At 42.7% G+C, this 18001-nt stretch overlaps 1 protein-coding gene across 3 annotated transcripts in view; it reads left to right on the top strand.

Annotated features, from left to right (window-relative positions):
- The window catches only part of MID1 (midline 1), a 415132-nt gene that overhangs the window by 219982 nt on the left and 177149 nt on the right, over window positions 1-18001 (top strand). The window contains exon 1 of one of the 3 annotated variants that reach the window (XM_055437740.2): window positions 668-1541. The exons of 1 other annotated variant lie outside the window; for it this stretch is intronic. The gene's annotated coding sequence lies outside the window, so the exon portion shown is untranslated. Of the gene's footprint in view, window positions 1-667; window positions 1542-18001 lie in introns of those variants that run through there. One more of the 3 variants, XM_055437737.2, reaches the window with a different exon arrangement.

The raw sequence follows: 18001 nt of genomic DNA, 5'->3' as shown, positions 1-18001 counted from the left end.
AGGGTTGAGGTTCAGAAACCCTGGTCTAGGCTCTGTAGTAAATACATGAAGAGGACTGAAGTCTGGTTGTGTCACTGCGTGGTTCCTTACCTTGCTAAGGTGGGAGGCTAGAATGGGGTTATGGACTTTCATGTCCAGATATGGGGCCGCCAAGCTTTCTTGGAACTGGGCAGAGCTGACATCTACTGAATCCATACAGATGATACGCTGGAAGCTACTCATTCATTGATTTGCTAAGGTTTTTTTTTTTTTTCTCCCCTCTGATACCAAATTTTTTTTCTTTATTGAATTATTCTCACAAAAATTTTGCCACTTCTTTGGGAAAAAGCTTTGCTCAGCTTGTGCTGGTTATTACTATTATTATTATTTTTGCCATCCAAAAGACAGAGTGACTTTGAGACTATATTGCTTAAGAATTGAAAAGCGTTCCTGTTTATAGAAAATACAGAAAGCAAACTTTGGAAATTCTTTTTCAAAGAATTTAAGTTTAAATTACAAACTTAAAACTTCAGGGTTTAAGTGTGTAAGAAGCCAGCTCTCTTAACTGAGATCCTGTCTAGCTTGCCTCTGAATAAGTTCACCAGATCAACCTTGTAGGTAAGGTGAACTTGAGCGAAAGGTAGACACACGTCTTTTAATTTTTTTTTCTTCTTAACCAAATCTCAGTGCCTATTTTTCTACCAGTTTTATTTAAAATTGTGCCTTGGGCCCTTATTGGGTAAAGATTCTCGTTCATTTGCCATGTTTCAGCAGACTTGCGTGCCTGTTCCCATTAAGATCTGTCTCTTTAGATGCAGTTCATCTATATGGAAGCGAGGTGGATGACATCCTCCCCCCTACCCCGAGTGCTGGCTTCGGTTCAGGTGTCCTGAGTAACAATTAGGTTCCCTCCCCAATGTTCGGTGCGAGATACCCTTTTCGAAATCCGCCTGGGTCCTGCGTGTGGCACTTTTCTGCTTGCAGTCGTTTTGTCCCTCTCAAATGCTTGCGTGCTTTTAGGGAGCTCTTAAAAGGCCAGGCCTTAAGCTAGTTAAGCTTTGAGGCGAGCCGGAGCTGTGAGATAAGAATAGAACGCATCTTTTACTCCGGGAGCCGGGGAGGCTGTTTCCAGCTGCTTCCAGTCATTGAAATCCTGAAAGCTCTCTAATCCTCGCGGAGGCAGCCCCTCCGGCTCCCAGGGCCAACCCCCTTCTCCTGATTGGCGAGGCTCCTCCGGGGCCCCCGCCAGCCACCTACGACGTCTCTGAGACCCGATTTGAAATAAGAGCCAGGCGGTCCCCGCTTCCCTGCGCCTGACTTTTCATAGGCTGGGAAGCGAAGCTTGAGAAACTTGACGTTGTCTTGGGCAGAGTGCGTGTAGCAACAGATCAAAGGAAAAAGGGGAAGAAAACGTGTTCTCAGCTGCCTGGCGAACTCGCTGAGTTGCTTTTGTCTTGCGGGCTTCTGCTGGCTTTGGTGTTTCCCCTCGGAAGACCGCGGCGTGGGCTTCCAGGCGGCTCGCTCCCTGCTGGATGGGTGATGGAACTCTAAACATGAGGCAGGTGAGCTCCGGGGGCTGCAGGGGCGGGTGGAGCGGGAGGGCGCAGCGTGGGACCCCTGGGATGTGACTCTGGAGGGCTGGCCGGATGAGCAGATGCCTGGCCGAATGGTTCCATTTGGCGGAAGAACGGAGCTGCCTTTTCCTAAATTAACCCATGAAGCAGATCTCCTTAGGTTCCCCCCACTTCTACCTCTAATGGGGATTGGCGATGTCAGGTAGTCATTGTAAAAGGCTTAAACGCGGTTCGTAGAACATGTAAATCACTTCCAGTTTGCGGTGGCTGGAAGGTATTGTTCGGGATCTATCTGAAGCTCTGAGCCTCTTTCCTGTGCTTTGGGTGAGAATAAAGACAACGGAATATCCTGAGAAAGAATTGAAGGGGTCCTCTTATCTCGTTTTGGCTCCCCATCCTGAGCACTTACTGTGTTTATGGCTGAGAAGGTGGCACCAGCCCGAAATGAGCACAGACAGTCCTTCCAGGAAAATTGTGTTTTTCTGTTCTAGCAGTTTTGAAACTATTATTGCTTCTGGACAGGAGAGGACAGCCCTGAGAGTAGTGAGCTGAGAAAGGGCTTGGGGATTACTTCCATGAGTCTTTGAAAAGAATTCTAAACCAGCAGCTTCTTCCGTGGCTGCGGGGCATGATGATAAAATTTCTTATCAGCCTAAGTCGAGGTTTATAGCTCTGCTTGTAAGAAAAGCAAAAAGTGAGTGTACAAAGCCAAGAAAAGGGTGTGATTTATAACAACCAAAGTTATAGAAGAATCTTATGTCAATATTTCAGTATCAAGATTCGTACTCATATAAGGGGCAGAGAAACTGGAAAAACATGCTAGTAGGCTGGCAAGGGCAGAAAACTCCAAGAGGAGTGATATTGACTTTGCCAGCTCTAAGTAAATGTGGGTGGGAAAAGTTAGCATCCATGTTACCACTAGGAAAACTCTGCACTTTTTTCTTCTAAGTGGGTTGGGCAGTCACCACCCTGTTTGCTTTGGGGTAAGTGAGTTGCATAGGGAGCAAACTTTCTGTTTCAGGGCTGGAGTGAGGAGGTTAGAACTTCCCCTTTCCTGTAGTCTGGGGCAGTGAAGCAGAGCCCCCTCTGTACGGTCAGGTTTCGGAAAGACCCTCTGCCTTCTTGCCTCCTTGCCTTCTCACTAAGCAAGTGTGCTTGCTTGGCAAGTGGCAGTGAGTGCAGAAGAGCAGGCTTACACTCGCAAGCACTTGTGTGTGTTTCCAGTGAATTGCCCTTCCTCTTGCTGGAGACAGGGGCCCTTGATCAGTTTCAAGTTCTGCAAACTCACGGTTTGACCCCCCCCCCCACTTCTTTTTCTGTTGAGCAGTTCCGATGGGATGAGGGAAAGAAGCAAGAAGCCTAAATGGAAAGGATTTAGCCAAAGGAAAAAGGAACGCAAAACATTTTTGACAAAGGTCCTGGGCTGGAACAAAGAAGTCATTTGATCCATTGCAGAGCCACCTGTCCTCTTGGTATCTGAGCTCACTTTTCAGAATCCCTGTTCCCACACAATTCCTCTGGAATGGAGGCACTCCCTGTGGATGCCAGAGGCATGCTGTCCGAGGCTTGGCACAGGTTTTCCCATGCCTTGCTCCTTGTGGCATTCACATAAACTGGACTTCAGCCCAGTCTTGAAGTTTTAAGGGTACACATGGAGTAACTCAGTCGTTTAATGAATGGGCAGCTTTTCATCCCATAACTGTATGTCCAGTAATTTTTTGCCCTGTTTGATACTTGAAAAGAGGGTATACTAGGGGTGGGATGACAGACAGGGAGAGAAGTGGCGGGGTGGAATCAGGGCTGTTCGGAAGAATCTAGGCAGTTCCAGCGACTCGGGAATCTGACACGTTCTGCAACAGGAATGTGGAGGGGAATGAGATGGTGGAGTTACTGGCTTGGATTAAGCCCAATGTGATCTGAGTTTCTCTTTGGGGGAAACTCATGTTAAGGTGGGATGACTCGCACCCACCCGCGAATCTGTCATCTCAGTCCGGCAGCTCCAGTTGGGCTTGCAGGGTTAACTAGCAAAGAGATCCATGTGTCACCAGCTCAGCAATGAAATCCAATCTTTTCCCCGAGGAGTGATCCATCCCCAGGGCTGCATAGACTCTGAACAATGGCGTGGCAGTCAAGAGACCCCCACCCCTGACTAGCCACAGTGGGTAGCCAGAAATGGCCAGCAGAATTAGAAAGCTGCCTGACTGGCCCTGAGAGTCAGAGGGGTTTTGCCTTCTGCCAGGTGGAAGGAAGAAGAACCGGTGCAGAGGGATAGTGTTCTTTGAGGATTCCTAAGGTCACGCTGAGTTGGGCCAAAAGAAAAGGGTGAACCTGATTTGCCTCTATCAGGAAGTCATTTTAAAGCATGTGCCAACCTTTTTCTGCCCGCTGATCATAAATGGGAAACTTCTGAAACTTCCTTGAGCAGGAATTTGCTGTGTTCCCAGGCAAAAAGAAAGGCACGGCCACCTGTTCAAGCAGCCCAGCCAAAAACAACAGGTTTGCCTATGGCATTCCCACAACTGCAGATGCCCTCCTCAAATGGCACACCACCCATTGTCCCTGGAAATGAGAAGACCAAATAATTTTCTCTCGAGTTAGGGGGAAAAAATCAGGTTCTTCAGAAAACACTGCCCAACAGATGTATTTTGGGTTTTTAATACGTGATGATTTTAGGAAACACTCCAAGAAAAGAGGGTGCTTACTCTATTTCTGATGGACTGAAATCATTGCAGTTGCCTATAGCATGAAGGGAAAGAATGAGGTATTAACCAGCGCTTCAAGCAGCTGCTAAATTCTTGCATGGCTGGGATAGTGCTATTACAAGGAAGTTGTGACTCAGTTTGATCAGTTTTGCATTCTTCAGATTCGAATTAAAATGCCCAGGGACATCTGGTTTAATAATGAATGTCTTTGTATTAGTCTTTCCTTTGAGGATTAGAGTCCTTTACAAACACGATCTATTTATTCTCTGCCATATCCCCAGAAGAGAATGAGATGGCAATTTGATCCTCATTGGAAAAAATGGTGAGGTGAAGGCAGAGAAAGGTGAAGTAGAGAGATACATGGCAAAGTCGGTACAAGCCTGAGATGAATGCTACCCAGCGGGAAAGACAGACAGCTTGCACAGGCTCAGAATGGCCAGTGAGTGGAGGGATTAAAGGCAACTCTCTTACAGCTTCCCTTTTCTTATTCTATAACCAGCATATATTGTCCCAAGTATGTTTTATGGTTTTCTTCATTTGAAAGTCAAGTCTATAAAAGTGTAAAAGGCATTTCTGTTCTCATTTGTCCCAACATTGAGATCAGGCAGTTTTTATTACTTCACCTAGACAGATACTGAAACTAACCAGAATTTAAAGTCTGTATCTGAGACATGGTGCTTTCACCAGATACCGTAGGGTTTTTAAGTTTTTGCACATGGTTTGGAGGTCCAGTATCTTCAACACACCTTAGAAGTTTCATTTATTCCCTACTATCTCTCCTTGGCAGGGAATTTTATAATTGTGGCTTGTTGTCAGATTAAAGATCTTTATTGGTCGTGTTGAAATAGTTTTTTCGATTTGGCTTTTTCTTGCCATTTGTTAGGACCTGTGCTTGTAGTTTGCTTGACTAGGGACTGCATAGGCTGTGAGTAAATCCTCTAATTGGTACTTGCATGTTATCCTCAGACATTCCAGCAAGTTTTAAGGCTAAGTGTGTATGTGGATGTCTCCTGGCTTTGATCCCTTGTGTGGTAAATAGACATTCAAGGTAGCCATGGCAACCTGGGCTGTGCATTGGTGAAAGAGGGGGATTTGGTCACTGGACAAAGAGTAATTTGTTTGATTAGAAAAAGGTGGGACCGATCAGGGCATTTTTTTTAAACCTGCGTGATTTAGGGATCACAGTTCACCCAAACCATTTAGATTTTTCTCAATAGGCAAAAAGAATGACTGGCTAACTGCGACCAGTGTATGTTGCCAACGTAATTTAAATACTTTTTTATCAAATGGTTGCTACTTTCAAAAAGCTACTGAAAAAATAAAAGGGAAGTCCAAAGTATTATATCAGTTTTCCTGTTGTACATAGTATGAATTTTCAGAGCTTGGTGGAATTTTAAAAAGAAATAACCAAAGCTGATTGGGCAGTGTGCATTTCAGTTATCTACCTGCAGAGGTCAGGCTTGAAGTGTCTATGGTGGAAGGCCAGGCGCTGGACGCTGCTGCTGGGAACTGGGATCAGTCAGAATTGCTCAGCTTTTTTGGAACAGTTAGTTAGCGATTCTTTAATCTTGCAACCAAAGCCACAGATGAAACTGAGTTCATTCAAGGAAGAGAATATCAAATACACCGTGATTAAAGAAAGGGCTCCAAAAGCCAGGTCAGATAGGAATCTAATCTCCATTAAGATACAGGACAGTTTATCAACACAGTGCTTTTTGGCTCATTATCAACTCCTTTTATTTCACATGAAACCCATCTCCGAGCTTTTGTTGTAGAAGATTGTTTGCCTCGTTTTATGAAGTGGCATAGAAATTCCTTTAAATGGAAGGACAGAATATTAGGGACTCTTCCAGAGCCACGTGAACTTGTTTCCCTCCAGGGAAAGATATTTAATTGACATGAGCAGTAAAGTTAATGCCTACAGAAGGTCATGTGATGTTAAAGAGGTCAGAAATTTTGAGGCACGGAAAAAAAATAATGCTAAGGGAGGACTTGGCTGTAAAACAAAGAACTTACATGCTTTGCGCTATAAAAGAGAAGTTCTCGGAAAAGAGAGCAACAAGAACAAAAAGGATTTATGATGTTGTTTAATCACTAAGTTGTGCTCGACTCTTTTGCGACCCCATGGACTGTAGCCCACCAGGCTCCTCTGTCCATGGGATTTCCCAGACAAGAATCCTGGAGTGGGCTGCCATTTCCTTCTCCACTATCTATGACGAAATAGTACAAAAAGGAGAAATAATATACAGATTCTCCTTCATTTCTTATATTATTCAAAGACATTTACTGCGTACTTACAGAATTAGTGTATTTGTTAGTTCATTCAGTAAAACTACCCTAAATGATTCCCTGGAGACTCAGCGGTAAAGAATCTACCTGCCAATGCAGGAGACTTGGGTTCCATTCCTGGGTCGGAAAGATCCCCTGGAGGAGGGCATGGCAAACCACTCCAGTATTCTTGCCCAGAAAATCCCATGGACACAGGAGCCCAGTGGGCTATAGTCCATGGGGTCGAGAAACAGTCAGATACAACTTAGTGACTAAACAACAGCGACAACAACATATGCCAGGCCACTTTTGGGTTGCAAACATGCTTTTGATACAGGCCCTGCACTCAAGGAACTTTTAATTTTATGTCTACTTTATTATACCAGTAGCACAGTGTAAGTTATGCATGGGTAAAATGCCTGCTCATTAATAACTATATTTATATGATTAAGAATCCACTTAATAAATTGATGGTAGCCAAAACTTTACTGAACTGAGAAAGCTTGAGAAAGGATTTGTAATTGTGAGATTTAATTTTTACTCACATATCCATTTGTGGGAATGTATGAATTCCTAGTTTAAATAAATGTATGCTAATTAGTAAACAGTCATTTAATTCATTTTTCTCAATAGAGAAAATAGCTCATAGGTGGTGGTACCCCAAATCTAGGAATGCGTGATGTTCTCAGAGATTGTTGTTTGAAACCCAGAACACTTTCCATTGAGAAGTGGTACCTAATTGGGACTAAAACACTATTTTATTTTATTTTATTTTTGTTTTTTTTTTTTTTTTAATTTTATTGAAGTATAATTGATTTACAATATTGTGTTAATTTCTACATAGCTAAGTGATTCAGTTATACATACATATATATATTCTTTTTCATATTCTTTTCAGTCATGGTTTATTACAGGCTATTGAATATAGTTCCCTGTGCTATAAAGTTGGACCTTGTTGTTTATCCCTGCTAAATGTAATAGCTTGTATCTGCTAACCCCAAATTCCCAGTCCATCCCTCCTCTTCCCCTCTTCTCCTTGGCAACCCCAAGTCTGTTCTCTATGTCTGTGAGTCTGTTTCGTATGTGCATGCTCAGTTGTGTCCAACTCTTTGCAACCCCAGGGACTCCAGCCCACCAGGTTCCTCTGTCCATGGGATTTTCCAGGCAAGAATACTGGAGTGGGTTGCCATTTCCTACTCCAGGGACTAAAACACTATTTTAAAAAATAACCAATCTGATTAATGACAGATGAAGTTCTGCATTTTGAGGACATGCCTCCATGTTGTACAGGATGGAACATAGAGAAGGGGTTGTATACTTTCAGTAATAGGCCAGTCTTAAAATACCTGAGGTAGGAAAAGTTTGCACTAGTTTTCACCTTTCTACACGTTTCTAGTATCCTCTGGGTCGCACTGGGATATCTCTCCCAGACATATCCTAATACCCAATCAACCGAGCTTCCATCATTGCTTCATCTTCCCTCTCTCCCCTCCCCCACCTCCAGACCACACTCTTGTTTCCTCTAGACAATGGTCTTGACCAGATGTTGGGAGAAAAGCGATGTGTATGTGCTAAAGCTCATGACTCTTTGCCCTTTAACCCCCAGGATGAATGTTTTTTTTTTTCTTTTTTCCTGGACAAATCTTTAACTGGGGACATAGCATGCACTAGAGCCTGGAGCTGCAGAAATCACAAATGCCCTTTCAGGGACAATGTTTGTGGGTAGGGTCATGCTTTGGGCAGACAGGACTTGCTAGTGTCTGTGCCCATGGGTCAGACCTCTTCACTAGTTCTTTTCTCAGCATCCTGCCTGAATTTCTGGACTCCCTGGGGTCTTTGTGAGTGACACCTAGGGGGCCAAGTGAGGGGAGTGATGTCATTTGTGGGTTTGTTGTTTGTAAGTACAGGCTTTGTAAGCTGAGCACTGTCTACTTGGATCAGAGTAAATGGAAAGGATATAGCTGCAACTTCCTCTTATCCACACAAGTATTGGAAATGCTGTATTTATTTCCAGTTATTCCTTTGTCTGCCTATATTGGGACTGAGTTAGTCAAGAGCATGAGTTAAAATACCTCTTAACACATTATTGACCAGGAGATTTCTTTGCAGAAGCTAATGCCTGTGGCTGATGATTTGTTTCATAAGTGAATGTTGAAACATCTCAAGTCAATAACGTTTGGGTAACAATAGATGTATTCATACATCTCTGGTCAGTAAGTTGCTCATTACCTTGAAAGCTCACATCCAAGCACAGTGCCTGACACACAGTCAGTTCAGTTCAGTCGCTCAGTCGTGTCCGACTCTCCGTGACCCCATGAATCACAGCACGCCAGGCCTCCCTATCCATCACCAACTCCCTGAGTTCACTCAAACTCATGTCCACAAAATATTTTTTGCCATTTGCAGCAACATGGATGAACCTAGGGATTGACCTATTAAGTGAAGGCAGCCAGACAGAGAAAGAAACATCATGATATTGCTTACATTGTGGAATCTTTAAAAAAAAATTATATACAAAGCCAAATATACGTACAGATGTAGGAAACAAACACAGTTACAAAAGAGAAAAGGAGGGGATGAATTAGGAGTTTGGAATGACTATATACACACTCTGTTCAGTTCAGTACAGTTCAGTTGCTCAGTCGTGTCCAACTCTTTGCGACCCCATGAATCGCAGCACGCCAGGCCTCCCTGTCCATCACCAACTCCCGGAGTTCACTCAGACTCATGTCCATCGAATCGGTGATGCCATCCAGCCATCTCATTCTCTGTCGTCCCCTTCTCCTCCCGCCCCCAATCCCTCCCAGAATCAGAGTCTTTTCTAATGAGTCAACTCTTCACATGAGGTAGCCAAAGTATTGGAGTTTCAGCTTCAGCATCAGTCCTTCCAATGAACATCCAGGACTGATCTCCTTTAGGATGGATTGGTTGGATCTTCTTGCAGTACAAGGGACTCTCAAGAGTCTTCTCCAATACCACAGTTCAAAAGCATCAATTCTTCGGCGATCAGCTTTCTTCACAGTCCGACTCTCACATCCATACATGACCACTGGAAAAACCATAGCCTTGACTAGATGGACCTTTGCTGGCAAAGTAATGTCTCTGCTTTTTAATATGCTATCTAGGTTAGTCATAAGTTTCGTTCCAAGGAGTAAGCATCTTTTAATTTCATGGCTGCAATCACCATCTGCAGTGATTTTGGAGCCCCCCAAAAATGAAGTCTGACACTGTTTCCCCATCTATTTGCCATGAAGTGATGGGACCGGATGCCATGATCTTAGTTTTTTAAGTGTTGAGTGTTAAGCCGGCTTTTTCACTCTCCTCTCTCAGTTGCATCAAGAAGCTCTTTAGTTCCTGTTTGCTTTCTGATATTAGAGTGGTGTCATCTGCATATCTGAGGTTATTTCTTCAGGCAATCTTGATATTTCTTCAGGCAATCTTGATTTTAGCTTGTGCTTTATCCAGCCCGGCATTTCACATGATGTACTCTGCATATAAGTTAAATAAGCAGGGTGACAGTATACAGACTTGACATACTCCTTTCCCAGTTTTGAACCAGTCCGTTGTTCCATGTCCTGTTCTAACTATTGCTTTTTGACCTGCATACAGATTTCTCAGGAGGCAGGTAAGGTTGTCTGGTATTCCCATCTCTTGAAGAATTTTCCACAATTTGCTATGATCCACACAAAGGCTTTAGTCAGTGCAGCAGATGTAGATGTTTTTCTGGAATTCCCTTGCTTTTTCTATGATCCAACGGATGTTAGCAATTTGATTTCTGGTTCCTCTGCCTTTTCTAAATCCAGCTTGTACATCTGGAAGTTCTTGGTTCATGCACCGCTGAAGCCTAGCTTGAAGGATTTTGAGCATTACCTAAAAAAAAATAGTGATACGTGTGTGTGTGTGTGTGTGTATGATTCATTTGGCTGTACGGCTGATACTAACACAACATTGTAAATCAACTATACTTCAATAAAAAATAAAATTTCAAAAATAATCAATAAATATTTTTCAGGTGCATCCTGGATGAATTTTGACAGGAAGGAAAATGGAAAATGCTCTTTAAGATCAACAGAGTATGAGAAAGAAAGGGCATTAGAAAGGTTGGAACAGCATGAACTGAATAGACTGCTGTCGGAGGAAAATGAAAATAGTTTGCCATTGCTTAACCATCGAGTCCTCTTGGTTGTGTTCTGGGTGAGGCCGCAACTCAGAGTGTGGCAGGTAGTTTGTCTTCTATACTCCATGATGGGGCTACAGAAGTGATTAAGAAAGCTGTCCTCCAACAGCTCAAAGCCTAACAACAAAGATGGAATCTGCTGCTTGTGCTCATTGAGCCAAACCTGATGTTTTAGCCTTTGGTCCACGTGCAGTAGGTTTATTTTGCCAGGTGAGTGGCATGTCCAAGGTCACTCAGCAACTGAGAGATTATTTCTGGAAGGACTCTGAAGTCTTCCACTTTATGCCATGCCTATGGCGGCCACATTTTGTGCAGTGAAACTCAAGTCATATGCTGGACACAGCATTTTCACTGTTTCTGGTGTGACAGACTATCTGAGAGTTATGGTTAAAATGATGAAATAGAAATTTCTGAGAGGTTGAGTGGTTTATGGAGACAACAGGACTAATACATTTTCAAAGGGTCCATATGGTAGACTGTGTTATCTATTATCTATCCAGTTGTGAAGTGTGCCTTCAGTTGTATGTATTTTGAAGTGATCTTCCCTAAACAATTGGGAGGAAAGGAGCTGTTTGACAAATGGAATTCGTTGAGTGCCCTGCTGAGTTCCCAGTAGCTAGATGAATGACCAGATAAGGCAAAATGTAAATGAAAGACATCACCCAATATTAGAAGTCTACACAGGATCAAGTCTCCTATAGGAGATGTGTTAGGAATTCAGACAAAAAGTGCTGATTAAAAGTTTAGCATTTGTGGGGTAAAGCGTTAGCACAGAGGAATGCATTATGTTCTAGGAGGGAGCAAAGTTTACGTTTAGAACGGTCTCCTAGATTCCCCATCTTATTCTCTATTGACTGTACCACATGCCTTCTAATTTGGATGTTTTGGGATCACATGCTAATTTAATGTGCTAGTAAGTTCCAACAAATTGGCTAATAGATTGATGGTTTATAATGAGTCAAGAATCAGCAAAGATTGTATCACATTTAGGAGAAAATACTATCCAAAATATCCAAGTAGTCTTGTTCTGTGTGGTATTTTTTTGACCATGCCACATGTCATGCGGGGTGTTTGTTCCTAGACCAGGGATTGAACACTGGAAGTGCAGAGCCTTAACCACTGGGCCACCAGAGTTCCCCAAGTAGTCTTATGTTTAATTTTGTCTGTATAGTCTTGGCTCTGATTTTCGATACATATGAAAATGTCAGAGAGGGACAACTGGGAGGATTATGTTTCCAAAGAAGAAAGTTTAAGGAGTGAGATGAGTCCTTGTGTGTTTATTTATTTCACAAATGAGTCAGCTGAGCTTTGTGTAAATAGTTTAGGAAAGTGAGATGGGAACAGTTAGAAGGGAGAAGAAAGTGTGCGTTGTTTCAGTCAACCTATGGGGAAAGTGGAATAGAAAAATTGTCTATTCAGTGAGTGACTTGGTTTTTTTCATTGGTCAGTGTTTCAAGCAGATTTCTGAAGAAATAGCCCTTTGCGTATGCCTATGAGCTAAAGAAGGAAACCAAGTTGTGATAATTGATGGAAAGGAGTATGGCTTTCTGAGTAGAGAAAAACATGATAGTAGACTATTCAGTAATGAATATTTATTGCTTAATGCTTCCTAGCCTGGAGGAGACACTTTCTGAATATTTTGAACAGTTCCCCTTTCTAACATTTAAGCTGTCAGAATTGAATAGTTCATATGTAAACTACATTGTTTTGGTTTAACTAACAAAGAGTGATAAGACCTGAATAGTTTGTGACAGCCCGAACATTGATAACAGAAGACATTAATGCCTGCAGACACAGCCTACATGGTAAGATTCTGGGAGCAAAAATGCTTATTATGTTAGGCCAACGTGCTTTGACCTAGTTTTGCTTTTCTGCTTGGAAATTATGTCAGAATTCGTTACATCATCCCTGTGGATGAGCAATTGCACGTTCTTGTTTATTTCAGCATTATTTTATTCGCTTGTGTATTTAGTTCTGACCTCCAAGAAGCCAAACTAATCCTCATTGACTTGCCTTTTCCTTTTGAAATGAGTCTCCTGCATGCTAAAGAGAGAGGATTTCATGTATTAACAAAACAATCTAGGATGCAGTCTTCAAAGACATGAATTTCTCCTTGATCGGAGCCACAACTGCCCTCTTGAAAGCTCTGAGAGGCCAAGTAGTTTTCCTTTCTTTGTCTTATGGGGATGGTTCAGATTACTGTGCCAGAGTTGAATAACAAAAAAATTAAATAAGACAGGGAGGTTGATGGGGTACTTCTCAGCCCATCATCTTTAAGTTTGTCCATTGCATATTTCTGCTTTCTTCATCCAGTCAAAACTGGCCTGACATATTTTTCCTATTTAACATTTTTATTGAATAATTTTCAAAATGAATTATTTCCTCAGTTGATTTCAAACACATTTCCCCCTTGCTATTTAATACTTTGTATCACGAGGGGAAAGAACCGTTTAATTCTTTCATACATTTATGAATTCAAATCTTCAAAGAGTGTGAGTTCTTCCACTGATCCATTGACGTCGAATTTACAAGTATAATTTGCTACCAAAAGACCTTGAACGGTTTTTGGTGTGCACGTTTTGGCATTCCTTATTAACAAATGTAATCAGGCAAAAGCCCGCAAGAATATGTATTCGTGGTTCCTCTTGAAAAATCGACCATTTGCTCTTGTTTTCTAATGAAATCCCTTTGTTGTTAGCTCCTTTGCAAATCCGGTGTCTGAAAGCAGAAAACCTAAGAAGGGAGAGTCCTCTTCAAAGCATTCCCAAACCCACTGAATTTTAACCAGGTAAATTGCTGATTAGCTATGGATCATTTAAAGATACAGTATGAAAGTAATTGGGACAGGCACAAGCCCTAACTGTGATCCCAGGGCGCTTCAGAAGTTGATTGAAACAGTAAACGCAGAGGATTCTTTTCCTCAGCTGGTCCTTAAGCTAATTTGAATACAAGCATATTGAAGAAAAACTTCTTCAGAAGCTTTCTGGAACCCCTAATTGGTATACAAACACTGTCACTTCTAAGCTACCTGAAATGTGAAATAGACTCTGCAGCTCCTATGGTGATGCTCATTTCTAGGTGTGGATGGCATACTCCCAGCATTTTTTTTTTTTTGTTATTATCACAGGCAGATAGAAATATTTCCCTCATCTTACAGAAACAGTGGCCTTCTGTATAGCCTATGTGCACCCTATTTTTTTCTGCTTTGTAATTTATCCTGGAGATGTATTCATAACAGTGGACAAAGAGCTTCAACAACCACATAGCGTTCTGTAGTGACAGCATACCATAATTTATTTCATCCTTCCCTACTGGTCACATTGGTTGTGTCCAATCTTTTTTTTTTAATTTATTTTTGATCGGAGTATAATTCCCAAGTGGCACTAGCAGTAAAGAACCTGCCTGCCAATGCAGGAGATGCAAGAGACCTGGGTTTGATCCCTGAGGTGGGAAGATCCCTGGAGGAGGAAATGGCAACCTGCTCCAGTATTCCTGCCTGGGAAATTCCATGGACTGAGGAACCTGGTGGGTTATAGTCCACAGGGTCACAAAGAGTTGGGCACGACTGAGCTCACACACATGCACACACATAATTGTTTTATAGTGTTGTGTTGGTTTTTGCTGTGCAACACTGTGAATCAGCCATAAGAATGCATATAACCCCTCCCTCTTGAGCTTCCTTCCTACCCACCCTGCCCTCCCGCCTTCGCGCCCCTCTAGGTTGTCACGGAGCAGCAAACTGAGCTCCCTGTGTTATACAGCAGCTTCCCACTAGCTGTCTATTCCACACATGGTAGTGTGTATGTCGGTGCTGCTCTCTTAGTTGGTCCCACCTTCTCCTTCTGTGCTGTGTCCACAGGTCTGTTCTCTACATCTGCATCTCTATTCCTGCCCTGCAGATGGATTCATCAGTACCATTTTTGTAGATTCCAGTGTGTCCAGTCTTTTGCCATGAAAAAAGCCTCATGCATTGGTCAGTTTGTGTGGGACAGATGTATCTGTATTGTAAATCCCTAGAAACGGAATTTCTGGGTCAAAGGCTACATTGCAGTTTCTAATTTTGATCAGTCAGTGAAGTTGCCTACTCAGGGTATGTGCATGCTTCCTCAGGCCTCCTCAGGACAGTGCGTTGTCCGCTCTGGGCATCTTTGTCTATTTGCTACTGGAAAAGAGGTCATGCTGTGTGCGTTTCTCTTCTGAGTGATGTTGAGCATCTTTGCATATTCTTCAGCACTATTTGCATTTCTTGTGCAGTGTCTATTCACGTCTTCCACTTCAGATTTTTTTTGATGTTTTTGATTTTTTCAGGCTGCGTACCTTTATCATCATTCACCAAGGAGATCTAGCTTGTTGACTTACCCCAAGTATGTTCGAAATACGCCAGAAGGGGATCCTGTAGTCATGTAGCTAATTCTAATGATTTTCTATGAATGGAAGTGGGGCTGGTTCACAGCAAACATTCATGCGAAAGTCTGGATTTCTAGGCCTGTTGGTCACTTCCTCTTCCACTCTGTAGCCAGCAACTCTCAAGAGGCTGAACTTTGTAAAGCAGAGATAACCTCCAACATGTGGAAAGCTTGCTACTGAGGGTCTACTTTGGGGAGGATGCTTCTGTCATTAGTACTCAGTTTGTTGGAACTGTGACCATTTTCCAAGGAAATGAGGGCTTCCACTTGCAGTACTTAAGATCCTGGAAAGTCTTTAAGGAAATAGTCTCCACTTTTCCTGTCAGATTGCTAAATGTCAAGATGCGTCACTGATAAGAATAGTTTAAATATTTCTGCACAACATTGTTCTGTATCACCCGTTTTGAAGACTGGGGCTTTATGATTTAGACCGAGAGAACTTTTGCACTGGTCTGTTTCTGTGTATGTTTTTTCATTTAGTACAGAAGATTATTTAGTGCTTAGAAACATGGACAAAAAGTCTTTATCACTTTATGGAAATGATCCTACTATTCAATCATATGTGATTGCCGTTGCTGCTGCTGCTGCTGCTAAGTCACTTCAGTTGTGTCCGACTCTGTGTGACCCCATAGATGGCAGCCCACCAGGCTTCCCCGTCCCTGGGATTCTCCAGGCAAGAACACTGGAGTGGATTGCCATATCCTTCTCCAGTGATTGCCGTTACCGCCTTGTAAAATGGAAATAAAATATAAGCAATAATCATAATACCTGTAAGTTTGTTGTAAAGATTGAGTTACTCTTCATTTACCACTTAGAATAGCACCTGATACAGAGTCAGTACTATATGTATATGTGTACTTTTGAAAACAATATTTATTATTTATTTATAAGGCTATACTGGGTCTTCGTTGTGGCATGCGGGATCTTTAGTTGCAGACACGAACATTTAGTTGCGGCTTGTGGGGTCTAGTTCCATGACCAGGGATCAAACCTGGGCCGCCTGCATGGGGAGTGTGGAGTCTTAAGTCACTGGACTACCAGGGAAGTCCCAAATGTGTGTTAACTAAAGTTAAAGAATGGTGGTTGTCAAGAAACATGAACAGTCTGAGACTTTATCGCACTTGCCCACCAGCAACTTAGCCTACCACTGTTTCTTGGTTGTTGGCAGAAAACATGAGACTCCTGGGTCAGAGACAGAGGACTTAGTACTCACAGCACATTAAGTGGCATGAGCACCATGTTCACGTCGTTGCCTCCCAGGTTTCCCAGAACAGGACAGAGGACCCCAGATGGATGTCCTGTGCACAGAAGAATTGCCTCCCAGATGGGGCTCATGAGCTGAGGAACTCTGGATTTCTTGTGATTGATAGGAAGCACATGCCTGCCCATTGCTCTGGGAGCAGACATGATCTCCATGTCCCAGGGTCATTAGACAAAGATGTTGAAAAGATTACCTGGAGCAAAAGCCAGCAGCAGCGCCTTTGCTCCTAAGATGTGCAAAATGCAAGGGAGACCTGGACATTTTTTTCCCAAAAGTAGTCCAGTGAAGTTGGAGAAGGCGATGGCACCCCACTCCAGTACTCTTGCCTGGAAAATCCCATGGACAGAGAAGCCTGGTGGGCTGCAGTCCATGAGGTCGCGAAGAGTTGGACACGACTGAGCGACTTCACTTTCACTTTTCACTTTCATGCATTGGAGAAGGAAATGGCAACCCACTCCAGTGTTCTTGCCTGGAGAATCCCAGGGACGGGGGAACCTGGTGGGCTGCCGTCTATGGGGTCACACAGAGTCGGACACGATTGAAGTGACTTAGCAGCAGCAGCAGTCCAGTGAAGTATCTGGATCTTTGCTTCTCAGAGCCCTAAGAGTTCTGCAGAACTAACTACCCAGAGCTGGAAGAGGGGAGAGGTACAAGAGCAAGACCATCCTCTAGTTCCCTGCTTTTTCAGTAAGAAGAGCTTGAATGTGTCCTTCTGCTTTTCTCCTCTCTCAGAATGTTGGGCTTCCGGTTAAGACTTCCTTGGAACAAAGGGATCTTTCTTTAGGGGGGGAAAAAACAGAAAAAATGCCAGGTCCAGTACAGTGGTGTTTGACATTTTGACAGTGATAAAGTCATTGAGAGAATCACTTCAGGCAACAGATTGAGAAGCACGGTATCAGAAATCCTTCGGGTTGCCCCTGATGTACCACTTCCTAGCTCTGTGACCTTGGGCTGATGGCTTAAGCCTCACAAGTTCCCTTACATATAAAATGGAGATGCTATTACCATCTCCTGGGGTTTATGTAATAACTAAGTGAAAAATTATGTATAAAAAATGAAGTAAAAAGCACTTACAGTCTCTATTTGTTATATATCAGGCATTTACGAAACATTCGGTTATTTTCTCTTTTGGTGGAAACAAACAGGGTTTCAGAGGAGTCTTAGTTTTATGGACATTTCCACTGGCTTAGCCATGGAATGAATACATGCCTAGCCACATAGAGACATGCATATGTAGACACATGTACAGGCAGTAGGGTAGTGTGTTATATGTATGTAATAATGCTCTAAAGGCATCTCTTCAGGCAAGTATCTACCTCTGTGTGTGCATACATATATAAAAATATCCTTGTAAAGTGTGAGAAAACTCATTTGTTGCTGAAAAATATTCTGTTGTAGGACAGACTCTCCTAATAATGCTAAAATAATACCAAATGTCATTGATGAATGTGATCAATCATCATTACTTTTCATAGATTAAAGAAAATTACTCTGACATTTGTTAAAACAGTAAGGAAAACTTTATTCAGGACTATTGCAATAGCTGTAGGGGAGGGAAATCAGAATTCAGCTCTGAATACAGCAGAGACAACTGGGAATTCATAGCCAATGAGCAGAGCAGAGGGATCAGTGGA

The sequence above is a fragment of the Moschus berezovskii genome, chromosome X (assembly GCF_049115385.1).
Source record: "Moschus berezovskii isolate FMDL1 chromosome X, NW_MosBer_1.0, whole genome shotgun sequence".
NCBI lineage: Eukaryota > Metazoa > Chordata > Mammalia > Artiodactyla > Moschidae > Moschus > Moschus berezovskii.
Note: the sequence above shows the minus strand (reverse complement) of the source record. Positions and strands in the feature narration are given on the sequence as shown.